The 23,274-nt window shown below is 45.3% G+C and overlaps 1 protein-coding gene and 1 non-coding gene across 3 annotated transcripts in view; both read right to left on the reverse strand.

Moving 5' to 3' along the window:
* The window catches only part of LOC144506368 (actin remodeling regulator NHS-like), a 529,732-nt gene that overhangs the window by 321,743 nt on the left and 184,715 nt on the right, over positions 1-23,274 (reverse strand). The gene's annotated exons all lie outside the window — the stretch shown is intronic.
* Positions 10,621-10,784, reverse strand: LOC144506682 (U1 spliceosomal RNA). The gene has a single exon (XR_013499935.1). It is a non-coding gene; the product is annotated as a U1 spliceosomal RNA (small nuclear RNA).

The raw sequence follows: 23,274 nt of genomic DNA on the forward strand, positions 1-23,274 counted from the left end.
TTCAAGGAATTTTCAGGACAAGGTAAGATCCAGAGGCAGCGATCAGCAAATTGATATAAAACCTGTGTTCAGGTTTGTTTATTCGACTGTTTAATTTTACTTCCCTCTCTGCCCTTCTACTTGCCTTTTTCTCGTGAATAAAGCAAACAGATCCAAATGGTCCACGAACAAGACAAGAGGTGGCCCACCAGAGTGGAGAAATTGCGCCAAGGTGGTGCTCACTAGGCAGGGTTGCTAACTCTGATTAGACGCATTCTATGTAGAGTCATCATATGACTTCTCACCTCCAATGCTTCCACTCTGGCATCCACCATGTCCATCATTGCTTCTCTACACTAACTGGAATGCAAACAGACTTGATTAACCAAAACTGAATGACTATTAATAAAGAATCAAACAGTCTATGTATGTGCTAGTCACGGTACCTACAATTCCTATTATAGGGGTGGCACAGTGGTTAGCACTGCTGCCTCACAGTGCCAGGGACCCGGGTTCAATTCTGGCCTTGGGTGATTGTGTGGCGTTCACACATTCTCTCCTTGTCTGCATGGGGTTTCCTCTGGATGTTCTGTTTCCTCCCACAGTCCAAAGATGTGCAGGTTAGGTGGATTGGCCATGCTAAACTTGCCCCTAATGTTGCAAGATGTGTAGGTAAGGGGGATTAGTGGGGTAAATACGTGGGGCTAAGGGAAAGAGTCAGATGTTCTGTCCGAGTCAGTGCAAACTCAGTGGGCCGAATTGCCTCCTTCTGCACTGTAGGATTTCTATGATATTAATTCACACTATATTATTCACAAGTTCTTAACCCAACCTGTCCTCTCAGGTGGGCGTAAAACATCCCGGTACTATTCCGATGAACAGCAAGGCAATTCTTTCCAGTGTCCGGGTGAACACTTATCCTCCACTAACCCCACTAAAGCAGATTAATCTGGTCATTGCCAGAGTGTTATTTGTGGGAACTTGCTTTATGCACATTGGCTGCCCCATTTCTCACATTACAGCAACAACTGCATTTCAAAAGCACTCTATTGTTTGGAACACCCTTTGGAATGGCCTGAGGTGCTATACAAATGCAATTATTTTCTTTTTTTACTATTCATACCATTACCTTCCTTGCTGCTTACCAATCATGGTGGGCCTATTCATACTTCATAATCCCAGAATTAATTTCTTATTTAAAAGGAAGAAGACATTTTTTTTTCTAAAATCGAATGAATGGAGTAATTTTACATTAAGTATGCAATTGATGGACAGGAAAATATCAATTCGCTCATCGAATCTGCCCTACACCACGATGACTGAAACCTCTCCGCTACCTCCCACCCATTCCCATAATCATGTAATCTCTTGGAAGAAGCTAAAGGCCAATAAGGAAAATAGTACTCTGGAAAATTCCTCTCCAATTCCCCCAGGCAATTGAAGACAGGTCTGTAAAGCCACTTAACTTCTATGCGAAAGCAAATTACTGCAGATGCTGATAATCTGAAATAAAGAGCAATGATGCTGGAAAACCTCAGCAGGTCAGGCAGCATCTATGGAGACTGGTTAGCATTGCTGCCTCACAACACCAGGGACCCGGATTCGATTCCCGGCTTGGGTCACTGTCTGTGTGGAGTCTGCATGTTCTCGCCATGTCTGCACGGGTTTCCTCCGGGTGCTCCGGTTTCTTCCTACAGTCCGAAAGACGTGCTGTTTAGGTGCATTGACCATGCTAAATTCTCCCTCAGTGCACCTGCACAGGCACCGGAGTGTGGCGACAAGGAGATTTTCACAGTAACTTCATTACAGTGTTAATGTAAGCCTACTTGTGACAATAATAAATACATTTTAAATTTAAATAATTCAGGTCAAGTGACCCGACCTGAAACATTGAACTCTGTTTCTCTCCACAGGTGCTGCCTGACCTGCTGAGTTTCCAACACTTTTTGATTTTAATACCTCCCATGTGAAGTAATCTCTGCCCCGGTCAATAACCATCCGAGTTATTCTTTGAAGGCACATAGACTGCACACACTACAGCAGCCAGTAATGTATTCCAGAGGGTCACTACTGAGGAATTCAGGGATAGACATTCCCTGATGTGCTCCAACAACAGTTTTCAAATCTCATCCATTTTCTTTCCTATTGAAGTTGTTAGAGAAGATAATCTGGGTGAGGTGTAAAATTGATTTGGCCATTCACTATTGCCTGGTGGTAAAAGTTAAAATTGCCCTCGAGTTCAACTCAATTGTATTGCTTCATGAACTACGCACGGGGGCAAGTCTTTCAATTATAAAATCTGCCCAAACTTCTGAACAAAAAAAAGCAAAGAACCTTGAAATTGTTTCTAACTTTCCAAACAGGTATTGTTGTGGCTTCTGGAGCCACAGGTAATGAAGTGATCATCTCTTGCCAGTAGTCAACATGTATCTGATACATTCATTTGTTTAGCTCTGAGGCCTTTTTAGATATTGCAGCTGTTGTGGACTGTCTATCTAATAATGGATCCAGTCAGTGTGAAACAGACAAATAGTAGTGCAAAAACTGGACTGCATCAAGTTCATGTTTTGGGCATAAAACAGACATAGAGACAAATCTCAAGTAAGATATAGGTGTTGGTCCAGATTCAAACCCGAAACAAACATTAACCCCCTCCTACATGTAAATAAAAGACCTAACTCCTGATTCAGAGTCCCTGCAGGTTTTAGAATCCCTACAGTGCAGAATGTGGCCATTCAGCCCATTGAGCCTCTACCGACCGCAATCCCACCCAGGCCTTATCCCCGTAACCCCATGAATTTACCCTGCTAATCCCACCCCCACCACCACTGACACTAAGCGGCAATTTAGCATGGCCAATCAACCTAAGCCGCACATCTTTAGAGTGTGGGAGGAGCCCGGAGTGCCCGGAGGAAACCCATGCAGACATGGGGAGAATGTGCAAACTCCACACAGACAGGAACCCAAGGCCAGAATGGAAACCAGGTCGCTGGCGCTGTGAGGCAGCAGTGCTAATCACTATGCCACCCAATTAAAAGAGGGACAGTTAACTGGTCTTCAATGAGTGGACAGAGATTCAGGCCAACCCTCCTTTGGACTCTTCAGCAGAAGTGTTCCTCTTGACTCAGCAGCAACTGCAACTGGCCCACCACCCTGCACTCCTCCGCTGTGCTACCACCACAGCCACTCCCAGGACTTACCTTCGGGCCACAGTCTGCATGGCAGGTTGACGCCAAAAAATGAAACCTTTACAATGGGCAAGTAAAAGTTAATTTATTTGTCACAAGTAAGGCTTACATTAACACTGCAATTAAGTTGCTGTGAAATTGCCTCTGGAGGCACAGCAAGCGCCAACAACTCTCCCAAATTATTACCGATAAAGCTGGGGCCTAGTCCCTGGTGAGCCCTGGGCGTCTTTGTTGAGGATGTCTTTGCGCCATTGGCTATGTGATTGGAAATAAACCATAAACAATTTTTGTCCCAGATACCATAAAGATCCTACTGTGATTGCTCGGGAAGGGAAAACCCAACCAGGATTTCTGCTTTTGATCATTACTTAGCAGCACTTCATGGAAAGTGTGGGGATCAGATGCATAAGGGGACAGGCTCACCTAAGATACTCTCCAACTTGCCACCTAACTTCACACATTAAGAGTGGCTACTTTGGAGAGATACAGGAAGTCATCCAGATCTGCAGATCTGGAGTCAACATCCATGTAGCCAACTACATGAGCCAACATCCTTGGGAGGAGAGGGGGGCCAAAAGCAGCAAAATGGGAAAGATGTTTCTTCATCCAGCATTGTTCCTTTTTAATATCAAAATTCATACTTTTTTTTAATAATGCAAAAAGTCGAGGCATCTGGAAAAATGATTGCCATAACTTGGGAAAGAAACTGAACCTGAACAGACCCAAAGTAAACAGATAAACAAAATGTTTATTAGTACGTGAACAGATACCAGAGCCTACTCAGCACCTGCATTCCAATTCAGCAATAAGTTTGCCAGAACTTACAAGTGAGTTGCTGAGATTTAATTTGTATTATTTGGAAAGTCAAGGGTTGCTTTATAATCACCTTATGGCTCCTTTCTTACCGTGACTTGTGCTGCATAATTAAGGACTTGCTCCCAGCCCGTGTAAGTACTTAATGCATTGGCTAACCCACTGTACACAGCACAGTGACTGTATTTGCATTGGCAGTTCAATGCCATCATGGCATTTGTCCAGCTTCATTACAGTCTATTAGAGACTTGTGAAAGGACTCAAATTAACCCAGCAGAATTCTCGCTGAAGCACATGCGGCTCCAGGAACAACTGCTTCTTTATTGTCTTGTTTGACATGAGACGATCGAATGGTTTGGTCTGGGCACATCACTACCATGGCAACAGAATTCAAGCAATGGCACAATGGGATCAAATGGCCTTCTGCAGGACCATAATTTCAATCGCTTGAAGTCATCTGAAATAAATATACGGTTTTCAAAGTTTTGAGAATGCTGTTATCTCTGATGATATTCTATAGACATGTTTTTTCTTAATGAAAGTTAAAATTTGATACTGGTTGCAACATGGGCTGAACAAATCCCCCCCCCCTCTCCCCCTCACCACACCCACCTCCCTCCCCACCTCCCTGAGACAGTGTAAGTCTGACTAATTCGGACATGCAGCCGCCATGCATCAATATTATCCAGTCTCATTTACTGCCAATAGTGCCAGCCTAATGATGTCAGATTTCTACTGCTGCAGCACTATAACAAAGAAATGTGTGCTGGCCCTCAATCAACAGACTCAGAAGGGATTCAAAGAAGGTTCTGGAATTCTGCTGGGAAAAAAAGTCCATTGCAATGTTCCCATTATTTGGTAGACAGAAGCGGGATCACCAATGTGGTAATGTGACCCCATTAAGGGGGCAATCCTGGAGGGCTATGCGATCGGGCTGGACCCTACGGAGAACTGGGAAGTGTGGGAAGCCGAGCCAATCGGAGTAAGGGCACGGGTCCTGGTTCAGGGAAGAACCTCACGTGGAGTCAGGGAGGAGGAGAGAGTTGACGTGTATTGCAGTTCTGTCAGACCTTTGTTTGTACATATATAAATATTGTTGGTAATAAATCAGTTATAACTTGAAGTCATGATGAGTCGCCTTCGAAGTTATGACAACCAGCGCCTTTCATCATGTTTTGTAGCTAGCTATAGTTACACCCAGCGCTTCTGGACCAGGGATGCAGCTGGCATTGTGAATGGGTAAGGAATGGGGCATGCTGGGTGTGGAATGAAGTTCGCTGGGCTGAGATCCAACATAACGTAAGATTTGCATTTCTATAGCACCTTACATGATTTCAGAACATGCCAATTCACTTGACAGCGGATGAGGTACACTTCCTGAAGTGAGGGCATTGTTGGGATGTACGAGATGCGACAGCCAGTTTGTGCAGAGCAAGCTCCCACAAACAGGAGCGTGATAGTGACACCCTGTGATTAATGGTTGGTTGGGGGGATAAATATCGGCCAGAATATCGAGAAGAACTCTTTTACTTTCCTTTGGAATACTGCTGTGGGAGCTTTTATATTCGCCCGGGACGCCTCAGTTTAAACTCTGATTGGGAAGTTGACAGGCATCTCTGACGGTGCAGCCTAAAATTTGTGCTCAAGTCCTTGGAGTCTGACTCAAATCCACAACCTCTGACACGGAGCAAAGAGTATGACCCTGGAGCATAACCTGCCAATACTCATCACCTGAGCAAATGGTGTGCAATGGTCTTCTAACACAGCAGCAGGTCAGGACTATTGTGGAAAGGGGAAATGGGAAAGAGTGGTGGGTGCAATAAATAATCAATCATCTTCTTTTCCTCAGTATCGAGGTGCCCAAGTTTCCAGTGCATTCGGACCAGAAGGTCTATAATGCATCACAAGGAAGTATTAAAAAGCATCAAACAACCTTCTTAGTGTTGTTCAGAGGGAAAGGACTGCAACGTGTTGCTCTAACCAAAGGAAATACAGAAAACATCTTAATTTACCACCCAATGCTTTCGCCCTCAGTAAAACTGCCAGCAACCGGTGAGAACCAAAGAGTAGCAATCTGCAGCAAAAAAAAGGGAAAACGGTCAACTCCAAATGCCAATGGGTTTGTGGCAGAGACTGGCAATCTACTGAAAGCCTCACACCAGCATGGTGGCTAACCTGAACCCACATTTCTAAAACTAAAAAGCTGAGTGGCAGATTGGCATGCCCTCTGAAATGAAAGTTGAGTGGTTTGTCAGCATTAACATCTGTGCTTTCAGAAGAACCCAATTACACACCAATTCCTTTCACCCTCCAGAGATGCATTTGCTTCCTCCCGCTCCCCATCTCTTGTGAAGGCATTGACTTGTGCCCAGTAAGGTGCCATGGGCACCAGCAACTGAAGTCAGTCACTGCAAGTTAATCCAATTCAAACATATCTTAGTGCCCTTGAAATGGGACAGCTATGAGATAAACGGGATATTGTTCCATTGACAGCATTTCATTGGCTTTATCTTGCATTCTTATCCACCCACACAGGTAAATTTGTTGTTCAGTGTAACAGTCTGACGTACTCAGCAGTAATACACTCTTTAAAGGAGTTGATTTTCTTCCCTCCCCGGAGCCAACATTCATCATCAGAGTAATGAAGTCCAAAACCCAAATGTAGGTCAGTCCTATCGTGGGACGAGGAGGTGGAGAAGGCTGATGGGTGCAGTGGATAACCTCCAGTTGCCAGTCTCCAGCAACTTGTAAAATTATATATTGCCCCATTATTTACGTATGTGCCGTGCCAGCTAGCTTGGGCAAGGATTCTACCAAACTGGGCACCTCAGCTGCATCCGAGCCCATCCGTAACTGATGTCCACTTACAGCTCCTCTACAGGGAATATGATCACAGCAGAAACTTGAATTTGTGTAGCGCCCTTGGTGCCATGAAACATCACAGGGCGTAAGCAAACAAAACTTGACATTGGTCAGAAAGTTAGGTTTTAAGGAGCATCTTAAAAGGAGGAGAGATGATGAAAGGGAAGGAATTCTTCACTGTAGGAACGTCTGCTCTTTTCCCCATGTTCCGAGATGAGTAAAGACACCAGTGTTGTGGTGCAGGGAGACAGGGTTGCATCAGGGATTAGATTTGGAGAAACATAAGAGTTCTCAGGGTTGAAGGAGATTCCAGACAAAGGGAGGGGAAACGACATGAAGCATGGCGAAAAGAACAAAAATTGGCCTTCCTTATGAAATCTGAAATGTCAAAGAAGATATGAAACATTCATATGATATCTAATGTCCCTTTAAAACATCATTGGGAAACTGGAGCGTGTTCTAGTTTGTCAAGTTTAATTAGTTTGGGTGGTTTCTTGATGTAAACTAGACTAGTTTTCAACAGGTCTCTGCCATCTTGTGTTTTGTTAAAACTAGTAGTAGACAACTTGTTTGTTCACACAGCCTTGCATCCCATTTACATTTCCTGAATAATAACTGGAGCTTTGCAGCTAGTTTATAAGACCACCTGCTGAACTATTAGAACTGAAATGCATGAATGCGGCACACTTAAGATCACTCCCCCAAGACCCAATTTAACAGTAGCTTTAAATGGAACGTTGTCAAACCCCATTACTGGTGCAGGTTTAACCACCCCAACAGGACCAGTAGATTAGTGCCAAAAACAAGCTATGTGTGTGTGTGTGGCCAAGGGAAGAACACTGCAACACGAACAGTCTATTTTGAACCAGTTTCATAGAATCCCTACAGTGCAGAAGGGAGCCATTCGGCCCATTGAGTCTGCACCGACCATAATCCCTCCCAGGCCCTATCCCTGTAACCTCATGTATTTACCCTGCTAATCCCCTGACCCTAGGGTCAATTTTACATGGCCAATCAACCTAACCCGCACATCTTTGGAGTGTGGGAGGAAACCGGAGCACCCGGAGGAAACCCATGCAGACACGGGAAGAATGTGCAAACTCCACACAGACAGTGACCTGAGGCCGGAATTGAACACGGGTCCCTGACATTGTGAGGCATCATTGATTGGGTAGGTGGTGTAGAAGCAATTAATGCAAAACATAATATATTTACCAGGCCTATTATGAGTGAAGAAACTTTCTCATCATGTGCTTTTATTTGCCTGATATTCACTGCTGTAGAATTCTCTTCTGATGAGTTGAGTGCCTGGCATTGTAAAATATCTATTACCATGCTTAAGAGTCTCTGAGGTAAATTACTGCGAAATCTGCCTTGTTTGGACTGCATACGCTAGGCTGGTTTTTACACTGGGATAATGTCAACGTAATTGTCAGGGGTGAGTGTGCCGCTGCTTCGCCAGCTCATCTGCAGCCATTGAACGGCTTGAGCTAGGCCTTCTGTCCCCATCTGTGGAGGAAGTCCCACCTCCAAGAACTGCCAGCTCCAATCCCAGCAGCAGCGCCAACAGGAACAGTGGGCAGGGGCTCTTCAACAGGGCCAGGCTGTTAGTACCCAGCAGGGCAGGGGAGATGGGGGTGTCAGGGTGGACAAGGCTGGGGGAAGGCGTTTACCTGGGAATGTGAAGACGTTGGGCTGCGGCCTCCTATGGGAACAAAGGGTCCGTAAAGGAATTACCCTCCCCATTGCCTGCCACCAACCCAAGCTGTCAAGAGGAGTCCACCAAAATGCTTCAATTGGCATATGGGTTGGCAGGCCCTTAATGCCTCTGGCACTGTGGGTAAAATTGTGCAGGGGTTGGAACAAGCAGGCAGGAGGGCACCAAGAACAGGGGAAGAATGAACTTAGTACGGCACCCAATTTTACACCCCCCCCCCCCCCACCCCCCGCCCTGTGCCTGGCAACCCACAACCAATGGTTTGGGGGTAGGGGGATAGCTGCAGTTTACCCAAACAGTATCCCTACCCACAGCATCAATAGGTTTCCTACTCTTGTCCAATCTATACACCCTATTCATCACTGCACCGTTGTTGTCTAGAACTCAAGCAGGAAGAAGAATCTCAGATGCAATACTGGATCCAACCATGTAGCTCCCAGCCATGAGCCAGGCTGGTTAGTTGAGCATCAAGTGTTCTGCAGGCCTGCCTGCCTCTGGTATCAGAATATCAAACCTTTCGCACAGAGCACCAACCTGTTTGGACTTGTGTTCCATCTCTCGCTGCCAATTTTGGAGCCAGTCTGATTCCAGCGAGTGAAGGGCCGCTGGAAATCAGGTGGCATGCAAGGAAGTCGGTTGAGATGTGAGAGCTCTCTGTGTGGTGGACATCCTCACCGACACAGGGGGAAAGGACAGCTCCTGTCACTTTTGTGAAAGGATAATGATCACCGCAATAAAGTGGGGCTGATTACACATTCCCATTTCTGGCCTGGAGCCCAGGACTCTAAATCAGAAGACGCTTTGATCACTTGGAAAATAAACCACACAAACTTGGCTCCGCTTAAAATAACGTCACCTAAAGAAGACAATGTATCCCCTGGCTTTGTTGCCATGGGGAGTGGACAACCCCATTGCACCCGGAGGTGTTTATACAATTTATGGAGCTCACACGCCCCACAACCAGGCAACTTGCAATGATTCAATCGAAGTGTGTGTGGGTGGGCCAGTACTGTGCCATCATGTGATGTGCGGTGATACGATCATTTCCGTAATCCAGAAACACCCTTGAAATGAAGCCTGATGTAAAAAGTTTCAAATCTCAAGCTATAGAGCTGGAGCCACATTTATACAGTGCATTAAGTATAGAAAGCTTCTTATCTCGCTTCTTTCACAATCTCAGGACATCCCAATGCACCTTGCATCCCATGGAGTATTTTTGAAGTCACTATTACAGCATAGGAAACATGACAGCCAAATTGCACATGTCAAGCTCCCACTATTAGCAATGTGAGATAAACCAATCTGTTTCACACCATGAAGACCTTCTGTCTGTGATCTTCCACTCCCCACACTGGCCAGGGAATGCACTGGCCCAGGTTTTGCAGCAACTCCAGTAACGCATTCAGACTCTTCAGGTGCCCTGTCCCTTTGCCTATGCACCTTACCTGTCCCTCTTTCCCACTTTAAAATCAGGGCCAATGTATCACTTGAACAAGTTGATTTGAGTTCAGACCATTGCGATTGGAATGCAAAGTATTTTCAAAGTTTATTTATTAGTGTCACAAGTTGCATTAACGCTGCAATGATGTTACTGTGAAAATCCCCTAGTCGCCACACTCCGGTGCCTGTGCAGGTACACTGAGGGAGAATTTAGCATAGCCAATGCACCTAATCAGCACGTCTTTCTGACTGTGGGAGGAAACCGGAGCACCCGGAGGAAACCCACACAGGCATGGGGAGAACGTGCAGACTCTGCATAGACAGTGACCCAAGCCAGGAATTGAACCAAGGTCCCTGGCGCTGTGAGGCAGCAGTGCTAAACACTGTGCCACCTTGCCGCCCTGCATAAAAAAAGCTCTACCCAGCAAGTATTTCAAATTGGGAACTCTGATTTAGATTTGTAAAATACCGTAAGAAGTCTCACAACACCAGGTTAAAGGCCAACAGTTAGTGGCTTGTGCTACCAAATAAACCTGTTGGACTTTAACCTGGTGTTGTGAGACTTCTTACTGTGTTTACCCCAGTCCAACACCGGCATCTCCACATCATTGATTTGTAAATCAGGGGAGAGTGCGAACGCAGTCCCCCACTACCACAAATTCTGCAATTGAATATCCCGTGTTTAGGGACATCACAGGTGTCAGCACACCCGGAGTGCAATGGGATGACCTCATTCTCGGAGATCAACCTGCCTGATCATTAACTCTCCTCTGCCAGGTAAGTGCGGCGTGTTGTTGCATCCATTCATCCAACTAACTGCTGAGATGAAATCCAACCAGGTTCACTCAATCAAAATAAACCGAGCTCAAGTAATGAGAAACTTGGGGCCTCACAACATTCGACCTGCTTTAATTGGGAGGAAGCCAATGATTATCCATCAAAGCACGCCCATTAATAAGACTGCAGGGGTAAAAAAAGCAGCAATAAGCTGGCTATGTCAGAACAGCTCAGCTTGGCCTCTGTTAAAGTTGTCATTTTGTAAAGCATTACTCAATCAATCCTGAATTATAGATTGTGCACTTGTCTGTTGAGAAAGCCCCAGTGACTGCAGTGGAGTAATGGCAAGAGTGAATGACTCGCCAGCCATTGACCACAAATGCTTCATTTTGCGGTTGGGTCATTTTCACTAATGCTAATAGCACAATTCATTTTATTTAGCAACTGTCGAAAGGTGTGCCTGGATGTGGCAGGACCGGCTCCTTTCAAAGTTCTGTTGCCAGAATTCCTCACCAATGTTTGTCAAAGAAGCAACTGCTGTCCCTGTCAAACTCTGAGGACTTCAGATGTAATGCAAGGGTTGAGATTTAGTGGTTCAGCCATTGGAAAAGTGCATCGACTAGCATTGCCAAGTCAGTCTTTTGTGAATGGAACTGTAAGCTCCCTGGCACCAACTCCAGCTGACTAGCCGGTTTGTCGAGATCGGAGGTCCGTCGACGCACCAAATTCTATCAGGCTCAACTTCATTCACTGAGAAATGCTAATCCAGGCATCACTGGCTGGCTAACATACACACCACCTTTGTGTGCTTCCACACAGGGCCTTTATTAACCCTCTGCCCTCACTCAGTCTATTTAAACTGATGCTTCCCTCTGAAAAACGTTCCCTCAAATACTGTTAATGCAAAATGATTCACCAATTCTCACACATTATCATGTTTTTAAAGAGGTTAAAAAATGGTTCTGCAAATCACTGGACAACCATTTCTCAGAAGGCAGCCGGGAAGTTAACACATTTTAAACAAAAAAAAATTGGCCATCGATTTTGTCACTTCATAAAGAGTGCACGTCCACATTTGGTCATCTGTTTTCTCACATATTCAAATCCAACGTTGTTGTTATTTACATACCCACTTGGCAAAAACTAAACAATGGAGAAGGTTCATTTGATTTGCTTTTCTTCCCCCTTTTCCTGTTAGAGAATATTCAAGGATCAGATAGTATCATAGAATCCCAACAGTGCAGAAGAAGGCCATTCAGCCCATCGAGCCTGTACCAACAACAATCCCACCCAGGCCCTATCCCATAACCCCATGTATCTATCCTACTAATCCCCCTGACACTAAGGGTCAATTTACCATTGCCAATCAACCTAACACACACATCTTTGGAGTGTGGGAGGAAATTGGAGCACCCAGAGAAAACTCACGCAGACAATGTGTAGACTCCGCACAGACAGTGACCTAAGCCGGGAATCAAACCCAGGTCCCTGGTGCTGTGAGGCAGCAATGCTAACCACTGTGCTGCCCCGTTCAGGATAAGATATTTGATATGAGGCCACACCACCGATGCTTCACTCTTGCCATGTCCACTGTAGTCACTGAGGCTTATTCAACAGACAACAGGGATATGGCATTGAATCCAGCCTGGTTTACCAGCAGGGTGTTACAATTCTGGTTTTGATTTCAAATTACTTACAAGGAATGATATTTCTTCCTAACGCAGTGAAAATGAATGATGCCTGTTCTTCTGGACAATCTCATTCGTGTGGACAACTGCAATTTGTCATTCTTTGGTGCAGTGTGTTACAACAAGGATAATATGCATTTATGTAGCACTTGCAGCACAGTAAAACACCCCAGGATGTTATTAAACAATGTTCAACACCAAGCCATTGAAGGAGATAACGAGGGCAGATGACTAAAAATCTTGTAGCATGCATACACGGCTGGTCAGTGAAGCATCGGAAGTGTGGCCTCATATCAAATATCTCATCTTGCATATCCTCCAGCGGGTACTTCTGGCAAGACGGTGTCAGATAAGAGTCTGAACTATGATGTTACAATTGAACTGCATTAACCCAGGCACAGAGATAACAGAGCAGGATCCAGTTTCTCCTGATGCAGTGCAGCGCAGAAAAATCGCCCGGAAAAAAGCATGCAGCTGAAAGCAGGGAGTGAATTGTTTCATTAAATGGTGGAGTGAGCGTGATTGGGTGTAGGACACATAGCACATGCCCAAAACGTTGATCAGAGAGAAGAGACGACTTAAATCAAACCGCTGAAGTTAACTTCAGAGTCTCAGGCAATCTTGAAAGTTCCACAAGACCCAAAAAATACAGGAAGGGCAAGGCTGCCGGCAGAGAGTAACAGATATATCACATATATCAAAGAATAAAGTCAATAACAACAAGCTGCATTTATAAAAGGCTTTGAACGTCAGGGAATGTTCCAATTAAGGCCTTTCACAGGAATGCTACTAAACAAAATTTGATATCAAGCCATACATTGGGCCAGATACCAACAGCTTGTTTCAATAAGTAAGCTTTAAGGCGTGTCTCAAAGAAGGAAAGAGGTTGAGAGGTTTAGGAAGGCAAATTAGAGAGTTTAGAACATGGTAGCTGAAGGCATGGCCACCATGGAGCGATTACAATCGGGAGTGTGCAAGAGGGCAGAATTGTATGAACACACAGGATCTCAAAGCGGGTTACAGAGAAAGGGAGAAGTGAGGCCAGGGAGGAATTTAAAAGCAAGGATGTGAATTTTATAACTGCAGTGTCGCTTAACCAGGAGCAGGATAGATCATCAAACACGAGGTGATGGGTAAATGGGCATGAGTGTAAGTTGGGGCAAGGGAGGCATTCTAGATGAGCTGAGGTTTACAGAAGGTGTAAGGTGGGAGGCTGGTTTTATTAAAGTGTATGCAGCATCCTTCCACCATGCTATCAATTTACAAAAGGCAAGGTTCCCATCCACCTCCATTTGTTCCCCCTCGCCTGACAATTGAGGTCTGTTGATTTGTCTCTTTATTGGGATTTGTGTGTGTTGGGCAATCTTAATTTCCTTCAAACAGACAAACCATAGGACTAGGAAAGGACACCTGGTCCATCAAGCTTCTTCCAGTCATGTTGCAGTTAAGCTTCATGACCTCAGTCTGAGTGAGGCCAAAGAAACCCAAGGCCAGTTTCAGAAAATGAAGAATTCTCAAGAATTCCTCTTCCACCTCAGAAGGTGATCAAAATACGTTCCAGGAGATATCAATGACCATGAGTTATGTCATCCCTTAGAGTCATAATCATAGAGTCATAGAGGTTTGCAGCATGGAAATAGGCCCTTCGGCCCAACTTGTCCATGCTGCCCAGTTTTTCTCATTAAATTAATCCCAATGCCCGCGTTTTGCCCATAGCCATCTGGACCAATTTTACCCATGTAACTGTTTAAATGCTTTTTAAAAGACAAAATTGTGCATGCCTTTACTACTACCTCTGGCAGCTTGTTCCAGACACTCACCGCCCTCTGTATGAAAGAATTGCCCCTCTGGATCCTTTTGTATCTCTCCCCTCTCACCTTAAACCTATGCCCTGTAGCTTTAGACTCCCCCTACCTTTGGGAGAAGATGTTGACTATCTACCTTATCTATGCCCCTCATTATTTTTTAGACTTCTATAAGATCACCTTTAAGCCTCCTACGCTCCAGGGAAGAAAGTCCCAATCTATCCAGCCTCTCCTTATAACTCAAACCATCAAGTCCCGGTAACACCCTAGTAAATCTTTTCTGGACTCTTTCTAGTTTGATAATATCCTTTCTATAATAGGGTGACCGGAACTGTACACAGTATTAGACTGTTCTTCGGAATTGATGACTTGCTCCAATTCCGGTTCGATAGGTTCTGAAATGGCTGGGAAGTCTCAATAGGATGTGCAGACTCTGCCACATATGGTGAAGGTGATGCCTAGCTGAGTAGGGGGGCTGTCTCACGACGCTTTTGGGGCCTTCCCAAAGGAGCCAAATCAATATTGGTCCATCATAAGTCAGGGTCTCCCGTAGGTTGACGAGGATGTTTGGCCCCCATCAGGAATGTTTTGAGGACATTCCTAAAATGTTTCCAGGAAATTCCTGCTACAACTAAATTCTGAGTAGAGGGTGTCAGGTACCCAAACTACATGTCCTGCCCTGTGGAGCTGATTGTGAATGATTCGCACCTCGATATTTGGGGAGGATGCTGCTGGCCACCTTCCCGCTACTGGACTTGGAAGACAAATGTTTTAGTCGAAGTAGGGAAAGAGGTAGAAGAGGGGGAGGGGTAGCATTATTGGTCAGAGATTGTATCACAGTGTCAGAGAGGAGGTTTGATGAGGACTTATCTGTTGAGGTAGTATGGGCGGAGATTAGAAATAGGAGAGGAGAGGTCACCCTGTTGGGAGTCTTTTATAGACCTCCTAAAAGTTCTAGAGAGGTTGAGGAAAGGATTGCGGAGTCAATCCTGCTTAGGAGTGAAAGTAATAGGGCAATTGTTATGGGGGATTTTAACTTGACTAATATTGACTGGAATTGTTATAGCTCTAGCTCGTTAGAGGGGTCAGTTTTTGTTCAAAGCGTGCAGGAAGGTTTTTTGACTCAGTATGTAGACAGGCCAACTAGAGGTGAGGCTATATTGGATCTGGTGCTGGGAAATGAGCCAGACCAGGTGCTAGACTTGGAAGTTGGTGTGCATTTTGGTGATAGTGACCACAATTCGGTTACGTTCACCTTAGTGATGGAAAGGGATAGGCATGAACCTCGGGCCAGTGGTTTTAGCTGGGGGAAGGGTAATTATGAGGCTATTAGGAGAGAATTAGGAAACATAGGTTGGACTAGGAGATTACAGGGACTGGGAACGTCCGACATGTGGAGTTTTTTCAAGGAGCAGCTACTGCGAGTCTGTGATAGGTATGTCCCTGTCAGGCAAGGAGGAATTGGTAGGGCTAGGGAACCGTGGTGCACCAAAAAAGTTTCTTTGTTGGTTAAAAAGAAAAAGGAGGCTTATGTTCGGATGAGACGTGAGCACTCGGGTAGTGCACTAGAAAGCTTTAGATTGGCTAAGAGGGAGTTGAAGAGCGAGCTTAGAAGGGCTAAAAGGGGACATGAGAAGACTTTGGCGGATAGGGTTAAAGAGAATCCTAAGGCGTTCTATAGGTATGTCAAGAACAGAAGGTTGGTTAGGGCAAGTTTAGGGCCAGTTATAGATGGCAGAGGGAAGTTATGTGTGGAACCGGAGGAGATTGGTGAAGCATTGAACCAATATTTCTCTTCGGTGTTCACGCAAGGGGACATGAATATAGCTGAGGAGGACACTGGGTTGCAAGGGAGTAGAATAGACAGTATTACAGTTGATAAGGAGGATGTGCAGGATATTCTGGAGGGTCTGAAAATAGATAAATCCCCTGGTCCGGATGGGATTTATCCAAGGATTCTCTGGGAGGCAAGAGAAGTGATTGCAGAGCCTCTGGCTCTGATCTTCAGGTCGTCGTTGGCCTCTGGTATAGTACCAGAAGATTGGAGGTTAGCGAATGTTGTCCCATTGTTTAAGAAGGGGAACAGAGACTTCCCCGGGAATTATAGACCGGTGAGTCTCACTTCTGTTGTCGGCAAGATGTTGGAAAAAATTATAAGGGATAGGATTTATAGTTATTTGGAGAGTAATGAATTGATAGGTGATAGTCAGCATGGTTTTGTGGCAGGTAGGTCGTGCCTTACTAACCTTATTGAGTTTTTTGAGAAAGTGACCAAGGAGGTGGATGGGGGCAAGGCAGTGGACGTGGTATATATGGATTTTAGTAAGGCGTTTGATAAGGTTCACCATGGTAGGCTTCTGCAGAAAATGCAGATGTATGGGATTGGGGGTGATTTAGGAAATTGGATCAGGAATTGGCTAGCGGATAGGAAACAGAGGGTGGTGGTTGATAGTAAATATTCATCATGGAGTGCGGTTACAAGTGGTGTACCTCAGGGATCTGTTTTGGGGCCACTGCTGTTTGTAATATTTATTAATGATCTGGATGAGGGTATAGTTGGGTGGATTAGCAAATTTGCTGATGACACCAAAGTCGGTGGTGTGGTAGACAGTGAGGAAGGGTGTCGTAGTTTGCAGGAAGACTTAGACAGGTTGCAAAGTTGGGCCGAGAGGTGGCGGATGGAGTTTAATGCGGAGAAGTGTGAGGTAATTCACTTTGGTAGGAATAACAGATGTGTTGAGTATAGGGCTAACGGGAGGACTTTGAATAGTGTGGAGGAGCAGAGGGATCTAGGTGTATGTGTGCATAGATCCCTGAAAGTTGGGAATCAAGTAGATAAGGTTGTTAAGAAGGCATATGGTGTCTTGGCGTTTATTGGTAGGGGGATTGAATTTAGGAGTCGTAGCGTTATGTTGCAACTGTACACAACTCTGGTGCGGCCGCACTTGGAGTACTGTGTGCAGTTCTGGTCCCCACATTACAGGAAGGATGTGGAGGCTTTGGAGAGGGTGCAGAGGAGGTTTACCAGGATGTTGCCTGGTATGGAGGGGAGATCCTATGAGGAGAGGCTGAGGGATTTGGGATTGTTTTCGCTGGAAAGGCGGCGGCTAAGAGGGGATCTTATTGAAACATATAAGATGATTAGAGGTTTAGATAGGGTGGATAGTGATAGCCTTTTTCCTCTGATGGAGAAATCCAGCACGAGGGGGCATGGCTTTAAATTGAGGGGGGGTAGTTATAGAACCGATGTCAGGGGTAGGTTCTTTACCCAGAGGGTGGTGAGGGATTGGAATGCCCTGCCAGCATCAGTAGTAAATGCGCCTAGTTTGGGGGCGTTTAAGAGATCCGTAGATAGGTTCATGGACGAAAAGAAATTGGTTTAGGTTGGAGGGTCACAGTTTTTTTTTTTTTAACTGGTCGGTGCAACATCGTGGGCCGAAGGGCCTGTTCTGCGCTGTAATGTTCTATGTTCTATGACCTTGTGAAGGCACCGCTGCTGGTATTTCTCCAATGCTTTAAGGTGCCTGCTGTAGGTCATCTCAGTATCTAAAGCAGCACAGAGATTACCGCTTCCCAGTGAACCATGACCGTGCTCTCGGGTTTGAGATCGTGCCCCTCAGATACTCTTTTCCTCAGTCAGCCAAAGGCTGAGCTGACACTTTGGAGGTGATGGTGAACTATATCATCTATGTCCTCCTTCATCGAGATATAAGGTAAAACACCGAATCACCCAACTACTTTTTGCACACAATGATATCAGGCTCAGACAGAACTCGCCCAGCTCCCTGTTGAATAATTACAGCAAATAACAACATTGCATGAGCCAGCAACTTGTTCCAGAAGTCAATGACTCTCTGTGAAAAAAAACTTTTGACATCTAATCTAGTCTAGGCGTATGTCCCCTCCTTCTTCCTAACCAAATTCGAATGATCTATCCACACAGATACAGGGCAGGATTTTCCGGTCCTTTCCACTGGTGGAATCTTCCAGTCCTGTCGAAGGTGACCCCCTGGGGTGGATTCCTTGGTGGCAGGGCGGGCCATGCAAAGCACTGTAGGCATCTGCGGGACCGGAATATCTGTTTTAGAAGTCCAACATTTCTAACATATTGTGATAACTAAAGGCTTTTAAGCTGAGCATCAATCCAATGACACTGGTTCTCTATAGCATCCATCATGTTACCTTTACAGTAATCTAGGGAAAGCGTAACCAAGGTCTTGTAGAAGGCCTTACTTTATACTGGAACATCCGAGCAACACATCTCAATACTCTTAATAGCCTTTACAATATTCTGCTAGCATTAATCGTTAAGCTTGAAGGATCTATATTATACAGACAGGTCTCCATCCCACTCAACATACTTTAGTTTGGAGCCTTCCTTGGTATATATTTCCTTGTTGTTATTATTTCTACCCTATTTGTAATGTTACGTTTAATTTGTGTTAAATGGCTTCAGCGAGATCCAGATGCATTTCCGTACTGCACCAAGATCTACTTGTATTCATTCTTTGTCAATCTGGAGATGTAATAACGAGCACAAACCTAGTCTATGGGATTCGCCTCCCAGAATTGGCCATAACAGTGCCTTTCAGTATTTCAAGTACTTAATTCAAATTTGAGCATCCATTTTCAAAAGTTAAAACAGGCATGTACAGGTAAAACAGTTTGGTGCATATAGTGGGGTCGTGGGGGAAAGAGGGGGGGGGGGGTCACACGGCCAGCGTTGAGGGTTCACGGAGCTGGCCAGCGATCGAGCAATCAGGAGCCCGGCAGTGAGGGGTTACTGCGTATGCGCAGCGCTGCCAAGTCGGTGCAAACACAGTGGCCCGTTCAGCACTGTGCTGCCAGCCTCTCCAGCGTCCACAGATTTTTAGCATGATTCACGCTAGGGCTCTCTGTGATGCACAGAGTGTGGGAGATTCATTTCATTTTGAAATTCCTGCTGAAAAAACCAATGGGATTTACTCCAGCTTTTACACAAATTCGGCACTTAGAATTTTTTTGGGAGAATCCCACCCAAGATTACCACAATGTGGAGCGGTATATGATAAGTGACCCTGAAAAATCCCCCACCTAAAACGTCTGCCCACCTGACATTTTGGAAATTAGAGCCTCCCATTTTCCACACATAACTCTTCCAAAAGCAGAGTTGGTAAAGCCAGCTACTCAGTGCAACAGGTCTGTGAAGGAACACTGGTGAGGGGAAGACAGGCCAAAAGTGACTCCTGGCTTGAATTAGGATTATGAGAACATAAGAAATATGAATGAGTGCAGGCCATTGGGCCCTTTGGGTCTGCTCAGCCTCTCAATGTTCAGCCACTCCCTAAGATCTTAGCTGATATTCTACCTCAACTCCACCTTTATCTGTGCAGCCCTTGATTACCATGAAATCTGAAGATCTATCAATGTTTGCAATGTGCGATTGCACGTATGCAGAAACAATGAACGCAATAAGAACACTGGTGTCCTCTCTGTTTTTGCAAATCTCTTGACACATTCTTTGTGGGCTACACTGAAGCATTAGATGGACAGAATGGGCGGCTGGCGGTGGATTTAGCTGTGTCTGCACGCTCCAGATCACCAGGGCACGGCAAATATGGGAAATCCAAATGACTTTATTTCTTGATGTGCGTTCCAATCTGCCTGTCTTTCCACTGTTTTGTGCACCCAGGAAATCACGTGTGCCTGGGCACAAGCCCAGGAAAACCTCCCTAACATCTTGTTCCTCCACTGAGCTGAATTTAATCAAAGCTCTGAGTGTTTAGTGACCGAGTGCCCCCAGAAGCTTTGAAGATGTATCCCTTTTCATCATTCCTCATTATTGATATCAAATAGAATTTCCAACAACTGTTAAACATCAAATGTTCTGAAGCAGATTTAGTAAATTGTATGTGAGTACAAAACAGCTTCTAACCCATGGTCCCCTTGAGCTGTGTCCACCAATGAAACTCTTTTATTCTGGAATGCGTGCAAAAGGTCAAGCAGTCTTACTCATTATTACACAAGTGCTCTTATTGAGAGTGGAAATTGCAACTGCCAATATCATGCCTCTGCACAAGTTGAGTATACATAACTGCTCTAAAATTGGATTTGCCACTTTGCCAGTCTGAACGTGCCCAGTCTCCATTCTACAGCAAAGTTCATACAGCTGAGCAAAGGTGAAAGTTCACTGCCAGGTGGTGGAGCCAGGCTGAGTGGACAGTCACTTGCGGCCATTTCTAAGATGGCCACCCACTCAAGTACCAGCTGCAGCAGCTGATTAGATTTGTACAATTCCAGTTACCTGACCCAGCTACATGCACATAAACAACTCTGCATCATAATTAATTAAAGGAATAAACACATTTCTCATGTGAAAAACTCAAGCCAGGATTCCATGCCAATGCTTCATCTAAGAGCATGAGAGATCAGTTTCTAGATAAAATTCAGCTTTAACAACTTGCTGCATAATAGTACACTCAAGCTTAAGCAGGGTAACTCATGGCTGATCTGAATGGGGGTCTCACAGTTTAATGTTAAGGCAGCTAGGTGCCTGGGCTAAGGCGCCTGGGCGGCACGGTAGCACAGTGGTTAGCACTGCTGCTTCACAGCTCCAGGGACCTGGGTTCAATTTCCGGCTTAGGTCACTGTCTGTGTGAAGTTTGCACCATTCTCCTTGTGTCTGCGTGGGTTTCCTCCGGGTGCTCCGGTTTCCTCCCACAGTCCAAAGATGTGCAAGTTAGGTTGATTGGCCATGCTAAAATTGCCCCTTAGTGTCCTGCGATGCGTAGGTTAGAGGGATTAGCGGGTAAATGTGTAGGGAAATGGGGGTAGGGCCTGGGTGGGATTGTGGTCGGTGCAGACTCGATGGGCCAGATGGCCTCTTTCTGCACTGTAGGGTTTCTATGATTCTATTCTATGATTCTATCCACATGGTCAAAGCTAACTGACCTTTAGCAGCTCTCCCACCTGACTCAGTGTCAGATTAGCTTAAACTTTGATCTAGCATCAACGAAAATTTCAGGATAAGCTGGCAGTCAGGTCATGAATGGTTGGCTTATCAATCAAACAATTCAAAATGCATTATCACACATTATAGCGAAAGGGAACTTGAGAGCAGGAGTGGCTGAGAGCAGCCAGTTAAAGAATGATTAGTGATTATTCATAAGAATTCTTGGACAATAAATCTGAGAATAGTGCTTCCCTAATTGTTGATTTGTGTGGTCCACAGAAAGTTAACAGGTAAGCTGGTACTTTAGAACAAGAGTACAAAATGTAGTTTATTACCAGTCACTGCCTCTTTTCAACTGAACCGTAAGATTCTGCTGTATGAGAAAGCAATATTGTTTGGCAATCTCTGTGGACACGGTGCATGCAGACTGGGGATTATTTTAAGAACATAAGAACATAAGAAATAGGAGCAGGAGTAGGCCATCTAGCCCCTCGAGCCTGCCCCGCCATTCAATAAGATCATGGCTGATCTGACGTGGATCAGTACCACTTACCCGCCTGATCCCCATAACCCTTAATTCCCTTACCGAGCAGGAATCCATCCATCCGCGCTTTAAACATATTCAGCGAGGTAGCCTCCACCACCTCAGTGGGCAGAGAATTCCAGAGATTCACCACCCTCTGGGAGAAGAAGTTCCTCCTCAACTCTGTCTTAAACCGACCCCCCTTTATTTTGAGGCTGTGTCCTCTAGTTTTAACTTCCTTACTAAGTGGAAAGAATCTCTCCGCCTCCACCCTATCCAGCCCCCGCATTATCTTATAAGTCTCCATAAGATCCCCCCTCATCCTTCTAAACTCCAACGAGTACAAACCCAATCTCCTCAGCCTCTCCTCATAATCCAAACCCCTCATCTCCGGTATCAACCTGGTGAACCTTCTCTGCACTCCCTCCAATGCCAATATATCCTTCCTCATATAAGGGGACCAATACTGCACACAGTATTCCAGCTGCGGCCTCACCAATGCCCTGTACAGGTGCATCAAGACATCCCTGCTTTTATATTCTATCCCCTTCGCAATATAGGCCAACATCCCATTTGCCTTCTTGATCACCTGTTGTACCTGCAGACTGGGCTTTTGCGTCTCATGCACAAGGACCCCCAGGTCCCTTTGCACGGTAGCATGTTTTAATTTGTTTCCATTGAGATAGTAATCCCATTTGTTATTATTTCCTCCAAAGTGTATAACCTCGCATTTCTCAACGTTATACTCCATTTGCCATATCCTCGCCCACTCACTCAGCCTGTCCAAATCTCTCTGCAGATCTTCTCCGTCCTCCACACGATTCACTTTTCCACTTATCTTTGTGTCGTCTGCAAACTTCGTTACCCTACACTCCGTCCCCTCCTCCAGATCATCTATATAAATGGTAAATAGTTGCGGCCCGAGTACCGATCCCTGCGGCACGCCACTAGTTACCTTCCTCCAACCGGAAAAACACCCATTTATTCCGACTCTTTGCTTCCTGTCGGATAGCCAGTCCCCAATCCACTTTAACACACTACCCCCAACTCCGTGTGCCCTAATCTTCTTCAGTAGCCTTTTATGGGGCACCTTATCAAACGCCTTTTGGAAATCCAAAAACACCGCATCCACCGGTTCTCCTCCATCAACCGCCCTAGTCACATCTTCATAAAAATCCAACATGTTCGTCAAGCACGACTTCCCCCTCATGAATCCATGCTGCGTCTGATTGATCGAACCATTTCTATCCAGATGCCCTGCTATCTCCTCTTTAATAATGGATTCCAGCATTTTCCCTACTACAGACGTTAAGCTGACCGGCCTATAGTTACCCGCCTTTTGTCTCCTTCCTTTTTTAAACAGCGGCGTAACATTAGCCGTTTTCCAATCAACCGGCACTACCCCAGAATGCAACGAGTTTTGATAAATAATCACTAACGCATCCACTATTACCTCTGACATTTCTTTCAATACCCTGGGATGCATTCCATCCGGACCCGGGGACTTATCCACCTTCAGTCCCATTAGTCTACCCAGCACTGCCTCTCTGG

Source organism: Mustelus asterias, chromosome 17 (assembly GCF_964213995.1).
Source record: "Mustelus asterias chromosome 17, sMusAst1.hap1.1, whole genome shotgun sequence".
Taxonomy (NCBI): Eukaryota; Metazoa; Chordata; class Chondrichthyes; order Carcharhiniformes; family Triakidae; genus Mustelus; species Mustelus asterias.